The sequence below is a fragment of the Acanthaster planci genome, linkage group LG02 (assembly GCF_054643075.1).
Source record: "Acanthaster planci isolate LZ-2023a linkage group LG02, COTS_SCS, whole genome shotgun sequence".
In the NCBI taxonomy this organism is placed as follows: domain Eukaryota; kingdom Metazoa; phylum Echinodermata; class Asteroidea; order Valvatida; family Acanthasteridae; genus Acanthaster; species Acanthaster planci.
In genome coordinates, this window is record NC_141778.1 from 21,040,652 (window position 1) to 21,055,106 (window position 14,455).

General features: G+C 38.0%; 2 long non-coding RNA genes across 10 annotated transcripts in view; one reads left to right on the forward strand and one right to left on the reverse strand.

Moving 5' to 3' along the window:
- Nucleotides 1-3,096, forward strand: part of LOC147800004 (uncharacterized) — a 35,015-nt gene extending 31,919 nt beyond the window's left edge. For all 6 annotated transcript variants that reach the window (XR_015424505.1, XR_015424506.1, XR_015424504.1 and 3 more), the window contains exon 3: nucleotides 731-3,096. This is a non-coding gene — a long non-coding RNA (uncharacterized LOC147800004). The remainder of the gene's footprint in view (nucleotides 1-730) is intronic.
- A 1-nt stretch (nucleotide 3,097) lies between these two features.
- The window catches only part of LOC147800005 (uncharacterized), a 423,432-nt gene continuing 412,074 nt past the window's right edge, over nucleotides 3,098-14,455 (reverse strand). For all 4 annotated transcript variants that reach the window (XR_015424515.1, XR_015424514.1, XR_015424513.1 and 1 more), the window contains 2 exons: nucleotides 13,481-13,654; nucleotides 3,098-12,865 (listed from right to left, as the gene is read on the reverse strand). This is a non-coding gene — a long non-coding RNA (uncharacterized LOC147800005). The remainder of the gene's footprint in view (nucleotides 12,866-13,480; nucleotides 13,655-14,455) is intronic.

The window sequence follows — 14,455 nt, forward strand, 5'->3', positions numbered from 1 at the left end:
AGTTTTATTCCTTGAGGTTTGGCTACTTTTAAAAATAAAAATGTAACACACAAAGTGTAAGATTCCCATCATAATGCCATTTGGAAAACTCCTGCCTTATGAGTTATTCAAAGCCCTGGAAAGCCACAGTAAATTCAACTTACAACCCCCCTGAGGTTTGACTGGGTTTTACTCTCCCAACCAGCAATTTTTGAAGATGATTTTATTGTTATGTTGAGTATCAGCTGTCCTGTTTGAACCTAACAAAACAATGGGTAACTGCAGTTGTTGATAGATGGTTTGATGGCTAATTGTGTAGTGGAACTAGAAAGACCTTTTTCCATCAATTCATAGTCCAACTTTGTGATTAATTTTAGAATGGAAGTTCCAAGTATCGGGTGTTTGTTTTCACAAGGCAGGGTACAGGAAGGTTTCATAAAACAGAAAGTATCACTATGTCATTGGAACCGTCAATACGTTAAAGTTTGAGTGAACTGAATTCATAGTTGTGCATGTACATGTATGCTCTGATATTGACATTTCATTTGGTAACAAATTGAATTTGTACTAGAGGATTTACTCCAACATGTGATCTCCTGTGAGCAAAGCTGTGAGATTAAAGTGAAAATTACAAAAAATGAACCTGTGGTCAGCCATGCTTGCTTGCAAAGTGAAGGTAGAATATCCTGTACCCTGCCATTTCATTAGGAATAATCTGTCAAGCTAACTCAGTTTTATTCTCTTTTTTTAGCAAGCATGCCATTGATCAACTGAACTTCTACAAACCCCTGGCTGGCACCCAAAACTACAGATGAACCTTCCATCCCTGATGTCTCTACCTGATGTCAATGTGTGGGCATTTTCTTCGTGACTGGATGGACTTACATGTATCTTGGGAAAAGGGCAAATCCATGGCATAGGGAGGATCAAAGAAATGATTTGATAAAATGTTTTCCACTGTACAGATGATCGGCGTATGCCAATGGTATTCTGAAGCCAAACACACACTGTGCTCAAGTTTTATTATAGTTTTTCAAGGAACATTATAAAGCATTTGTTTGAAAAACAATTGACTTGAACCTGCTTGCTTCCCTGCTGAGTTATTTATGAGAACTGCCAATGGGTTTGCCCTATTAAGATATGAGTTGAAACCAGGCACATAAACATATAAGTGACAAAACTGAAATCAAGACTCATTTGATTTAGTTTTTAATGTTCAGTCATTAAGAATCCAGTTTACACTCAAAAGCCTTTTTAGTCAGAGTTATTGGGAAACACACAGATCCAATGTAGAGACATCTTTGTATAAATTGTGCTCGTACAATGTAAACATGTGCATGTAGTTGATATTGTCATTACTAACTCACATTAAAGTCAACAGATGTGTGCTCTCGTCAACCGTTAGTGAAAGAAGTTAATATATTTGACACGTTGCATTGAAGACTCTGACAGCTCGTGCTGCAGAAATTTCAGAGAAAGGACAATATCTCAGCTGTTTCGTTTTAAAATTTAAACTAGTTCAACAACGGACAGTTCTGTTGTTATAAGACAGTTCAGAGATGAAGGCCTTTATATGAAGTATAGTGATTTCTGATTTGTTAATTTAATATCCAATTTGATCACAGCAAACTACCATTTGTTTGGGGACATGTGCCTGGTTTCACTTTGTTAATTTGATGTAAATGTTTAATGTCATCAGGCTTAATATTCATAGTTTTTGACATAAGGATTTGATACTTGTTAAATGATGTACGAAGTTAGAGTTTTAGACTTTTTCCAATTTGAAAGATACATGCAATCTACACTAGCACATCATATGAACATCAGGCCTTAAAGGAACCAGGAAATATATTTTTTTTGTACCTTTGGGTTTCAATCAACCTCATTTTATATTTTTGTTCTGCAATTTTAACCCAATATTTTGATGACTTTTTGCATATTCATGAGAAGAACTATGATATCATCCAAGGCACTGAATCTCAACGTTGCACTGATTTGTGCACATAACATTTCTAGATTTTGTTAATCACTGCTGTGGCAGATTTCTTTTTTTTATGACGATTTATTGCTGTGTAAGTATATGGCAATAATCCAGCAAAAATTCCTTTTCACAGAAATGTTCCCAGATAAAAAATTTGGGGTTCACAATTTGAACACGAAAAACATGCAACCTGAACCATGTCTTCCTGGATTTACATCAAAGCAAAAGCACCCTCACTCGTCCAGAAATGCTTTTTTCAAAATGTGCGCTGTTCAGTTCACAAAAACTCAAAAAAGATGTCAAGCAGTGTTCATACATGGAAGAAGAGTACAGAGATAGACAAAAAGTGATTCTAAGAAAAAATCGTTTCCTGGATCCTTTAAGTTTTTAGAGTGAAATGTTACCGTAATACAGCTTGATTCCACTGCCTTGATGTGCATTGGATGTTTAGCCATGACAGTTATTTCTTGCTATTACCAAGTAATTTGGAAAGAGCTACACTTTGAATTTTGATCCCAATTTAAGACCAAAAAAATGAGTTTGATGCTCATTGATTTTGTGGACTCCACTCAGAAAGGTCTTGAATTTACCGTTTAACGTTTTCTTTTGAGATTCACAAATCAGCATCCAAAATACACAAAATTGTGCCATTTATTTGATGTGCTGGTGTAGATGCGTTTCCAAGTTGATACTTTGCAAAAATAAGATTGAATTTTTCATGTTGAGTGATGTGTTGTCATTCAGTATATCTGCTGTCTATTTCAAGATATTGCAGTTCATGAGTTTTGGTCTACAATCAAAGATTTTGCAAGTAGTACCTAACATGGCACTGCATGCAATTTTATGTTATTTCAAAATGAGCCAGCGCTTAATAATTTCAAGTATTTCAACAATTGGACTGAAACTTTGAAATAGACAGCAGATGCACTCATCTTTGGGAAGGTTACTTTTAGAACTCACTGCACCACCAAATTCAACAGATTGTCAGTTAATTAAAACATGCTTGCTGAAAAAGCTTTTTGAAAACCAAATTAAACTTTGGTGCAGTGTCTTCACAGAAGGGCGGGGAAATAGAAAATGTAAGTAAAGGGCTCTGTTTCTAGAGACACAAAGAAATAACACTGAAGATAAAATGAGTCAGTTCTTCGTTTCACTTTATTCAGTCTGCATTTCAACTTTGAACTATGACCTGACCTTTGAACTTTGACACGACCCTTGAACTATGACCTGACCTTTGAACTTTGACATGACCCTTGAACTATGACCTGACCTTTGAACTTTGACCTTTCAACTGGCCAAAAAAAAAGCCCAGCCACATGCAGGCCTTCCTGATGCGCACAAGCATGTCCCCACCCACAGACACCAACTGGTGGCAGTCGCCCGACTATCAACATCAGCCAGTGATCAGCTTATTGATGAATGTACACAAACACCCCTTAATATCTCACAAGTATCTGAGCAATGGTAGACGACCACAGTCGACTTGCAACATAAATAAGGATCCTATTAACTCTGACAATTGGTTCATTTTCTACCAAGCAGATGTTTCTTTGGGTTATGTGATACGTCGCACGTCTCCATGGAAACCCACCACCCACTCTAGGAATGACTTTTTAAGAGACACTCTGCATCCTCCCTTGATTGCCCCGAGAACATTTCAGATGATCAGTTGCATCTTGTCTTTTAATCTAATGAAATGGAAGATACAAATAGTTCTTTTTTTTTTTGCAAGTTTCCTCGGACATAGCAACAGTGTCACATTATGTCGGCTCAATTAATTTGGCCCTCATTCATACTGTGCTTTCACATAAAACTCTTCAATCGTTGCTGTTTTATGTATCCAACATGTTCCACAAATGAATCTTGTATTCAGCAGTGTGTTGGAGTAGCAAGCACAAAGATCTACAAACAAAAACCATGCTGGCATAAATAGCCGTTGCACAAATTAAAAAAAAAATGCTGTTTGCATGTTTCATGAAAAAGGTTTTCGATATTAAGCTTTACATGTGGAAGAAGCACAAGCTTGACGTGGAAGCACACACATTTCCTAGATTATTTCCTTGATATTGAACTCCAAATAAGAAGTTATATTCCTTTTTTATTTCTTTGAAGTCATGCATCGGAAATTCACAGAGCCAACAGATATTTGTTAAGAAAGATATTTTTCAAAACTTCCCAACGATACAGAAATGTTCGCAAATCATTCAGACATATTGCCAAATTTTTTTAAACAAATGTGGGGAATGCCATCACAACTCTATTTCCATTAAATGCAGTGTGTTCAAAGTAATACATGACTTGTAAATACCCAAGCATCAACACATTTTTTTTTAACACTGCAGAAATTGATGCTGCACTGTGAACAAAAACTGCTTTTTTTGCAAACCTTCAACTTCTCGTTCTAAAAGCCAAATCCTTATGAACTCAAACATTTCAGGTTTTCTTTTTTAATTAGACTTCCAAGCACCCTTCTAATAACTGCTTTGGGAAATGTTCAGAAAAGAATCGCTTTCACCTTGAAAGTTGAACACATTTTGGCCTGGTGTGCCTTTCCGAAGTTCCATACTTCTAAAGTACCACACTACTCAGTGACTCGGTGGACGATGTGGTAGGCAATCTGCCAGTCGGTATCCATAGAAACTGTAGCATCCAATGACACGGGGTTAGCCTGTCCCATACTCCATGCTAAATTTAATTGAAGTTTTCATGAATTCATGCACTGTACAATTTATGGTTGCACATCCTCCTTATTACTCCCTAAACCCAGACATTCTCATGGCGTTATATTGGAGTAGGCTTGTCTGCATAAGGCAGGCAATGCCCATGCTCACATGCAGACCGAGGCAGGTCCTGGGAAAATCAACAGCTATAATGGACACTTTAGAATAACAAAAACCCTCACTAATCTGGTCAATTTTGTAGAATTCCCAGGATTGATGTCAATTACAAAAGCATCTACAAAGACTAAAGATCCTTGATAACTTTGCAGACCCATTTCACTCAATCCCATATTAAATCTCAAGCAAATGAGCTGTTGTTTAAATGTGCATACTGAAATCCACAAACAGCATTCAGCACATTGATCCAGGAACTTGTGATAACAACGTTTAAAATGTGCTTTTCTTACTCGCAAAGCTGTCTATGACAGTTCATAAGCTTTCATTGTTTCAGTTTTGAAATCTGGAGAGAGATATTGGAAAACAAACCATTTTTCCTTCACTGAACAAATGTGACAAAGCAGACGTATTTTACGAAGAAAACATTAAACTTGTCAGTATTTTAGAGATTGGCAAATAAGCAGATTTCCAAACTGCAACGCTCATGTGTAAATATACATGTAACAGGAACCTGGTGAATCATGTACATTTGCAGCTTCAATAAAGTAGAAAGGAATACACGATTGTATGGTACCAGTTGGCTAAAAATGCCATTTCAACTGTCTCACTTCAAGAGTGGTTCAAACTTGATTTTCCCAGAACCTGCCTTCAGTAAATACCTTTGACCTAAAACCATTTACTTTGCGACTAAGGACCAGGAGATGCAGAACGTTCGTAGACCCTGATGCATATTCAAGACATCTGAAAAGATTGTCTTTGCAATTGAGGCCCCTGCATAAGATCGCCCTTGGATTTTGCGACACGTATTTGCTTTGATCCTTGTTGACAACTCACTTTTAAAGTCACTTGAAACACACTTTGTTTTGAGGAAAGTTGAACTGTTTTTAAGAATGCGTATGCCTACCACATAAAATAAGTGTGGGACACTTATTTGCATTTACGTTAAAAAAAAGGGGAAGATGAACGTTTGCGAAAAGATCACAAATGCAAACCATAAGCAGGTTGTGTTGTGAGTTCAAACTTTGAGGAAGCTCTAAGATCTGAAGGCCTCTGTGACTTAAGTTCATTTTAACAGAGGGAAAAAAGTTCAATCTCTTGCTGAAAATCTGCCTGTCAATTTCGCATGGAACTTGGACTTTGACCCAAAAAACGAAGAAATTCCAATCTTTACAAAACTTTGTTCACTTCTCAATGGCATGAGCGTAAAGTAAAAAACAAGGAAATCCGCTGATCTGAGGAAACGTTGCATGTCTGAAAGGTGTGTAAGATACTTGCCAACTTTTCAAGCCAAATGCAACAAGTACTGAGTTTTGAAAGCCATTTGTACAACATTTATGAGATATTTTTTACCACAACTGCATAATTTGTAACACAGGCCCTGCTATTTTTGTGCCATGGAGCGATATGTACATGTACTACAACATGGGCTATGAACAGCAGCCAAGTTCAAACTCAACACATGAACTTCTTGGATGTTGTGTTTACACAGGTTTAGGTGTGAATCATTGTTTATGGAGACACAGTGCATAGTCAGCAGTTTCCACTAACAGCAAACTCCATGAATATTGGATGTGTGATTATATTTACTCGTTCTCTGTCGTGAACTGATTCATGCAGATTAGGGAAGGATGTCTTAATAGCAGATTTGTTTTTTCCTCTTTTAGATCAAGTTGTTGGAGAATTTCCTTTTACTGGTTTATTTTAAAACTATGAACTCAAGGTCAGTGCATAACTGAACCAAATTTTGAGAAGAAAATGATCTTTGTTGATCATTTTGCTGCTTTTCAACCAAATGAGTTAACTACTGTTCATTATTCGCTCCAGATGGCTCCATTTAAGGGCAATGAATTTCATTGAATCAAATTGTTTATAGTCATAAGAACACATTTCTCTGACTAAACTGGAAACGAATAGTCTGTAACCGATTCAGTGCTGATGGAATAATAGTGGTTGGTTCAGTAAATGCAAACACTTTTCTCACCCTCAAGAAATTAACCCTTAACCAGACCTGACCTTCTTGACTCACAACTGAGTACATATTGTACCTAGAGAAATGAGACTCAGATGTGGATGCCACAAAAACTTCCACCCAGACTCCAGGTTCAAACTACGCCCACAGACACACATATTCATCCTATATATTTGTGACCGGCTCTAGAAAAATGGGTAATAAGTCGCCAGATTCAGGTTAGGAGTTTTTGATATGGTTGGATTGTGTATATCAAAAGCTACATTTTGATATATAAATGACCGCTCTAGCGTATTACGCTCTGAAGGTATCCACATTTTTTGATTCAATAAAAGCACTTTTTGGGAAAGTTCAGAAGGTGTAGCCCTTGGAAACACAATGCTATGTAGGATTTCCTACTCCATGATCAATTTTTCATCTTTCTTCATTAGTATCCATGTTTGTAATCACAAATTCTGGAAATATGTTATAAAAGCTATGAAAGGAAACAACAAAATCATGTTTTAAAAGAAATTTTGCCCTCTCCAAATAGAACGGCTCGTAACATGTTTTGGCATTGTGCGACTTATTACCCTGTTTTGCAGAGCGGGTCACATTTACAACAAACTACATGGAGCGTGATGGTCTTCAGTCTAAGGCAATAAATATCCAAACTGTTTATGGGGCTTCAAAGTTTTGCAATATATGACACTGCAATTATTGTATCCAGATTTGGAAATGACTTGCAGATCAAAAGAAAATCTGATGATTGGTATTTTTTATTTCATGATTTGATCGATGCATTTCTCTTTGAATCAAATGGTCTTGATCAAGGCACTGATAAAAACTTGACTTTATCACACAGGGATACTAGAAGATAGACTCTATATGGACTCTGGTTAAACTACTTCAACAATGACACCCATACATATCTGATGTACATGTAGGCATACATGTAGCTTGGGGTTCAAGTCTTCTACCAGTCTGAGAATGGTACACTGGGTGCAGTGGTATCCATTAGAGGAACACAGCATGGACTAGAATGTTCATAGAATGACAGCAGTTCATAAGCCATTATCTCTTCAGTTGATGTCAAGTGTTTTACTTTTATCCGCCAATTTATCTGATGGAAAAGGTTTGGAATATTACGCAAATTGTGATGCAGTGAGTTTAGACACTGTGCACTCAACGTTGCATTAGGAACAGTGGATGGTCAACTATTCAACCATTGATCTTCCAAGCTTCTAGGTTTACCGTAAGCTTATCTGTAGCCAAAATATGAGGTCCTTGATTCAAAGAATATTCCAATATTCAATTTATCAAAGAATAATACAGTTCTTGCAAAGAGAGAAAAGACTTATCATAACCTTGATCAAGATTGTTCAATTACAACATCAAGAGGGTATTTTGGAGTCAGATTTTACTTTTGGCATTGCTAGTGGCGTAGCTTGGAGGAGGGATGTTGGACGGTCAAGTCTACCAATGTAGCAGATGGCAATATTCTTCATAAGTTTCATGATTCCAGAGATCTGACCATTGGCTTCTGATCTCTCTACAGAGGAGAAATGAAATGTCTCCAGATGACATGCAAGATACATGTACTTTCTTAATTCCTGGGCATACAGGTTGCCCATGTGCCTCTTGTACGGGAAGGGTGCTTGCCACAAACTCCTCCTGAGATGCTACTCCAGAAGTGATTCCCAAACCACTGGTGGACAATTTGGAGCCAATGCTGGGCATTTAAATGCATAAACACCTGAAAAATTCCAGCAGAATTCTGCTTTATCTGACTAGATGTGTCTTTTTCCCTGTGACAGATGACAAATGGGAAAGCCCACAGATTACAGACAGCAACTCTGCAATTAATGGCTGTCAGGGTTAACCAAGCTTTGCTCAATATTGTCACACCAGGATTAGTAAGAAGGAGGCTCAATCTTAACAGATTGGATGTATCACAAAGCTATGCATGAATAGCCTCAACCTCTTTTGCTGCTGTTTTTTTTCCAAATAGGAAAATGAGTGAGTAGGAGACAATCATATTTGTAGTTATTTTACGTGAATATGGCCATCCAATCATTAAGTATACTAGAGTTGGCCTATTGGCTCAATATTTGTCCAGGTTGCAAGCCTACTCTTGATAAACTGGTCACTCAGCAACTATGACTTCAGTTATACTGCATCCCTCCCCAGTTGCTACGCCACTGCATATTACCTTAGACTGAAGACCATCTGTGCATTACCACCTTGTTCATACAGACTATAGCCCTACTCCTAGCCATGAGATACACAGTTGGGTTTAGCAAGTAAGACACCAGGATGTACAACCATTTTTGTTTACACCAGTGCATGAATTAGTTCTACAAACTTCAATTAAACTTACCATGGACGTTGTAGCTGGGACTGGCGCCCCGTGTCGATACCACAGTTTCTGTTTTAGGATACTGAGAGGCAAATTGGTACCCAATCTCCCAGGCCATTCACTCCTGATCAAAGGGGAACACACACTCCATTCCCGATTTTGCCCCCAATCTTAACCTCCTTTGGTATTTTACTATTCTCCGTTTGGAGTTGGAAATAACAGCACAGGTTGAGTTTTCTTCAGGAGAAACCACAGTCCCTAAGCTCAGCAGAGAGCCTTCTAGGGTGTGGACGTTTTCCAGTTCCATGTAATATTGTCACTATAGGAAAACTGTCAAAGGAAAACTTGCCAGACCTCAAATTGTGTCCAACTAATGCCAGCTGCTGGATGTTTGAGGGTCAGTGATGTGACATAAAGGGACAGCTGAATTTGCTGTATAGAGTGGCATTGCATTTGATTGGTCCTCTCTGATGAAATCTCCAGTCAACATATGACCAGATTCAGGAATATGTGTGTTTCCTGTGTAATTGGAGTGAATGGTCCTGGATACATCGTCCACCAAGCCTTCTACCAGGGTGGTTCTTCTATATGAATGCACACCAGTAATCTCCACAGCAGTTTCAAGAGTTCTGCTTCTCTTTTTTTCTCTCTGATTTTTTTATTAGCGACATTTTATCTTTTGCTTCTGCAATTTACACATGAATTGGAAAATACTTGATGGCACTACCACAACAAATTTGAAATCTTTCAGTTTGAATGAATGCTTTGAGAAAACAGCTTTTATAAAATGCTTTCCAATAAGGATTCTAGTTTGGAGTTTTGGACTTTGGAGAAAATGCACCACACGCAGCATTTTGCACAAATCGGCACAATCTGTTTATTTGAGATATTCAGTGTGCTTCCAAAAAGCTTGCATTCTTGATGGAAAAAAATGGGAGCCACATTAAAATATTTGGCACACAGAACTACAAGTTGCTTGTAATCACAGAATGTTTGCTTTCAAAAAAAGCATCATTTACCATGGAATTTGAAGCTCAACTTCTTTCCACATTATGCATTCATTCGTTGCTTGATTGACTGATATTTTACGATCTATTTCATCCACTTTTAGATGTTTTCTGGGAACTCAACAGGTATGTTTAAACAGAACTTCATGACTGCACACTGCTTGACAAGTGACATTGGAACATGTGAATACAATAACAGTAAAGATATTAGAGTTAAATGATGGAAGCTATCCAGCATGAATGTGGGTTAAAACAACTGGCCTAACATCCTGAGACACTGTTGAATATATGAGGAAACCCACAAAAAGGGACCATTTTGTACATCTCCCATCTCCTCAGATCAAAGACAAAGATGTAATGAACTCTTGAAATGTCAAGTGAGCAATGGCAGAGTAGATGCAGAAGTGTTCTCTAGGGTTGCCATCCCTGGAGCAGTGGTTAAGTACATCTGCTTGACAGACAAAATGACAAATTGCCAAAGTTAAGAGGATCCTTACCATGTTACAGTCAACCGAGATATCCACTATCACCCAGACTTGCAAGATTTCAGGAGGTTGTATACATCACCAACAGCTGATTCACAAGCCAATGCAGATAGCAGGCAACCACCAACCTGTCAGTGTCTGTGGGCAGGGAACACACTTGCACGCACCAGGAAGGCCTGCATGTGACTGGGCTAAGAGGTTTTGATTTGGTTTGCCTGGAGGTAAAACACAACAATGTACACATTAGTGTGAATGTTCCAAACAAGAGATTAAATAGAGTAGAATCAGCACTTCAATTACAGAGGAGACCTGCTGCGCTACTTTTTGGAAAAAACTACATTAATCTTCATGTTGCCTCTTTAGAAGCAACGGCTGATGCATTTGAACTTGAAACGACATACAACAAAAAACAAAGTTTATAAGGTTCCTTGCCAAAGAACCCATAGGCACTGCAGGCCCACTTTTTGACTTAAGTTTGTCAAACTTTATACCTTGGTTTTTACTTTGACAGAAACTGAAGTTCGAATACATGAGTTATAGCAGTCTCTTCCAACAACTCTTATAGCATCTTCATTGTTTGAATTTAGGAGGCTTCAATCTGTGCTGATTATACTCAAGGTGCTATGTGTAAGATGGGTCATACATGTTTACCTCTGAATCAATTAAGAATTAAGGTGCAATATGTGCTTCTTGATTGGGCAAATACAGGAAAACAACTGCAAATAGTTAGAATTGCTACAATTATTTTGCTCATTTAGAATTAAACAATACACGTAAGCTTGGGTTTGTGGTTACAGCATTTTCGTGTAGGAAAAAATTGTTTTGCAAAGATGCAAGGTTTGGATAAGAACAGTGATTTGGGTTCTACTTGTCTTCACAAGCAATCTTAACAGATCAATATTTTTTCCATGATTCAGAAGTCCACATACTGTGATGAACACTTCATCTGAATGGAGACAAGTCTCACATTCAACTGATAAAAGAAGCTATCAAGATGAACTTTACAGGCATTTTAGGAAATAGTGGATTGGTGGTTGTAGTAATATTGACCCATCCTACATGCAGCTTTGAAAGGTTTTACCAATCAGGCATTTGACAATAGTTTTAAAAGAAATTTCTTTATGGGAACCAGCCCTCACATAATGTACACATGCAATAATTGGCTCAAAATTTGTTTGCAGAAGATACATGTACTGTTTCTTTTGGCAAGAATAGAAATATGAAAAATACTGTCCAAATTTGATAACCTGAACATGTTTCTCAAATGGTTTGGACGACGAGTCCTTCACATTCTTTTACAGTTTCAAAATTTAGTTTCAAAGATTTTGCACATTTTTGTGCAGTGACTGTTGTGAGGGGCTGGCTGTGAATGTAATCCAGAAAAAAAAACAACTAAGGAATGTTCGATTAAATTATTGACTTTTTACAGAGTCTGGTTTTCACAAACATAGTTCTGTCCCAGTGGTGTAGATCCTAATGGCTTTATTTGTTTTGCCTTGACAATTTGTCCATTCTTTACACAAAACAAACTGAGGAAACTCCAAATAAAAAAAGTGACTTGAGAAAATCTGATGATTGATTTTGACTGTGCTAGAGCCTACTTCTTATGCTGATAAATTTGTCGACATGTACTTCCCAAAGATGATATGGGCATTAATTCTCAAGTACTGCATCAACATTTGTTCACACAATACAGCCATTTTAAGCTATATGATTGAGCTGTGATTGGAACACTTAGAAATCAGTTCTAACTCTACACCACTGGTCATCCACACTCCATTTTTCTTTAAAACCAATGTCCTTTCAGATAATACTGTCCATGGCAGGTTTTCTTTACATTAGCAGCACTGAAAGGCTACAGGTTAGAAGTTTATCAAAGTGTGCAGTGAAAGGATGGTCTTAAGATTAAAGTCCACTGCAGAGGATAACTCAGTGCAAGTCTCCATGTATTCTCCACATAACTAGATTCAAACTGCAGCATGTGAGCTCCAACTTGCATCCATGAAAGACGGCTCAACAAGTGTGTGCTACAACACATCTTTAGGAACACACTGTCCATGCACTGCGATGTTCACTGTGATGTTCACGATGAGTCTCTGATGGTCACTCCTACAGTACAATCTCATTGCTACGATAACCTCTCTCTATACAACCAGCAGAATTTCCCCATTGTGCAGGTGGATAATGGACTTCTCCATTCTTAGTGAAGATGGCACTTCTTGAAACGTCATCCTTAACACCTTGAGGAATGCCTGTCCAAGATCCATACCTGATGAATAATAAAGAGAAGATTTGGACTAAATGAGTTGTGCATTATGTTATGGTTTGGATGTGATTGACAAGAAACAACTCTATGAACAAATTATTATTAGATTCAAATGTCTTCCAAGAAATGCCTACAATTCTGAACCAAATCTCAGACATTGCAGCCAAGTACATTTCAAGTCCAAATAAATTGGAGGGCCCCGCACCTTTAATGCTGGCTAATTTTTATGACAATGTGCGGAAAACAAAAGTGCAAAACAAAATCAATAAAAAAAACCATGACAGGGAGGGGTGATTGTATGCAAGTAGGACATTCATGACATGAATTACAATGTGCATTAGCAAACCTGCACAGTACACTAATGTAGAAATGATTATTAGACATTTATTTGATGACTGGCAATCATACCTTTGTTCCAAGTCAGCTTCGGGTTGGTTGGTTGGTAAAACATTTTAAAGTTTTTGGAGGACAAGAAAATTTGCCTATCCACCTGGTGAATCAAATGGCAAAGTTTCTGTTCTTCTATGTTCTAGACCAACAATATTTGACACATTTGAGCCCTATTTGAGGAAAAAACCACAAAACAGCCCCGATAAGTCAAGTAGCAGAGTTACTCACCTGGCTGCTTTGAGTAAGAGCAGCACTGAGTCAGAACCACAGGAACATGTACTGTAGGGAGTACACACCAGACACTATGGCAACAACAAAGGCTGTCAATCAAATACTTGGTGTTGTCTCTCATTAGGATGAAGGTGGATCTCAGATGAAGAGATCAAGTCATCTCTCCTTGTCCTGCAATAAACAAAGAACATTCAGTCTTAGGGTTATCCAATGATCTGTCATTTATATACAAGTCAAAACGAAATAAGAACATACCCGTACATGTCAGTGTTCTCCTCCGCTCTGCCAAAATTTTGGGTCGCCCCGCTAAAATTTTGGTGCCCTGCTAAAATTTGTGCCACCCTGCTATTTTTTTGAGTAATGTACATGTACATGTATTTTTCCCTGAATGTCTACTTTCTCAAGATTTTAATAAAAAAGAGGTTTACTGCAGTTTGTGGATCGAGTTTGAGTTTACCGACGACGCTTATGATGTACTGACAATGACAAGGAACACCAAGAGTTGAGTGCAGCACGAGTCTATACATGACGTCACGTTATGTAAAGCATGTGTATTGGTGTAGACTGGTCCCACTCCTAACGTATAATGCATTTTCAAAATGTAGTAGCGTTGAGAACCAGTTTATTAAAGCAGACATTCCTCAATGCAAGAGGGCGTATTTTTTGAAAACTAGGCTGGGGCCAAATAACTTGGCTATGGCCTGATGTTACGCGCCAGTTTAGAGAGGCCGCAGCCAGTTCCCAATTCGTCAACGTGTAATTTAAAGCCACAGCCCAATGAATGATTCGAATCTCAGATCTCAGGTGATCGTTGGCTACCTACCATTATGCATAGTCAACCTCGTGTCCCAACAAACCACTGCAAATGTTTTGTACATGTACACATACATTGTATTGCGCAAGCATGTACATGTACATGAGTGCATGTGACTGGTACTCGCGATGCAACATTGTTTTGTGGAGTGTGTGCAG